The sequence below is a fragment of the Penaeus monodon genome, chromosome 22, assembly GCF_015228065.2.
Source record: "Penaeus monodon isolate SGIC_2016 chromosome 22, NSTDA_Pmon_1, whole genome shotgun sequence".
In the NCBI taxonomy this organism is placed as follows: Eukaryota; Metazoa; Arthropoda; class Malacostraca; order Decapoda; family Penaeidae; genus Penaeus; species Penaeus monodon.
This window is the reverse complement of record NC_051407.1, coordinates 18895803-18896498: the sequence shown is the minus strand read 5'-3', so window position 1 is coordinate 18896498 and position 696 is coordinate 18895803.

Below are 696 nucleotides of genomic sequence, written 5' to 3'. Positions count from 1 at the left end.
ATACATACGCTCTCACAGACGTACATATTCACACACCTACACTCCTCCCACGTCACACTCCATGTTTCAGCTTCAAAGAAAGGGAAAGTGTGTTATCGTCACTTATGTAAACGGCCTGTTTAATATTTACCATATTGGAGGAAGGGAATGAATTAAAGCCAATTTCGGGCGGATAATTACATTAGTCAATAATTTACACACGATAAATGAATCACACGCGTCTACTGCGAAAATGGAAGTAGATGTGCCTATGCGAATCGAAAGACCTACACATTTTTCTTGTAGACATGACGATATAGAACATATGTAAGAAAAACAAGTTATGATGAATGGGGAAAGGAAGAAAAAAATAATTTCAATAAAATTCGGAACAGTAACGAAAAAAAAGAGAGAACTGGAGGGGAAAAAAACGTTCCATTCTAGAGATGTAATTCATTTTCCTGCAGGAGCCAGGATGTTGCAGGGAGAAAGGGGACATCTTGAAGAAAAGGTCTTTCCCTTTTTCTTTCCCTTTGGATGAAATGGTTATTTTGAAGTTTATTCTTTCTCTTTTCTTTCGTCTATTTTTCCGTTTTCTGAAATTATCGAGATTTTTTTTTATTACTATATCCATATGTTTATCTAATGATTATTTGGTGCTTATTCATTTATTATTTCCATTTTCTTAGTTTATTATTTCTCATTATCTTTGTTGCC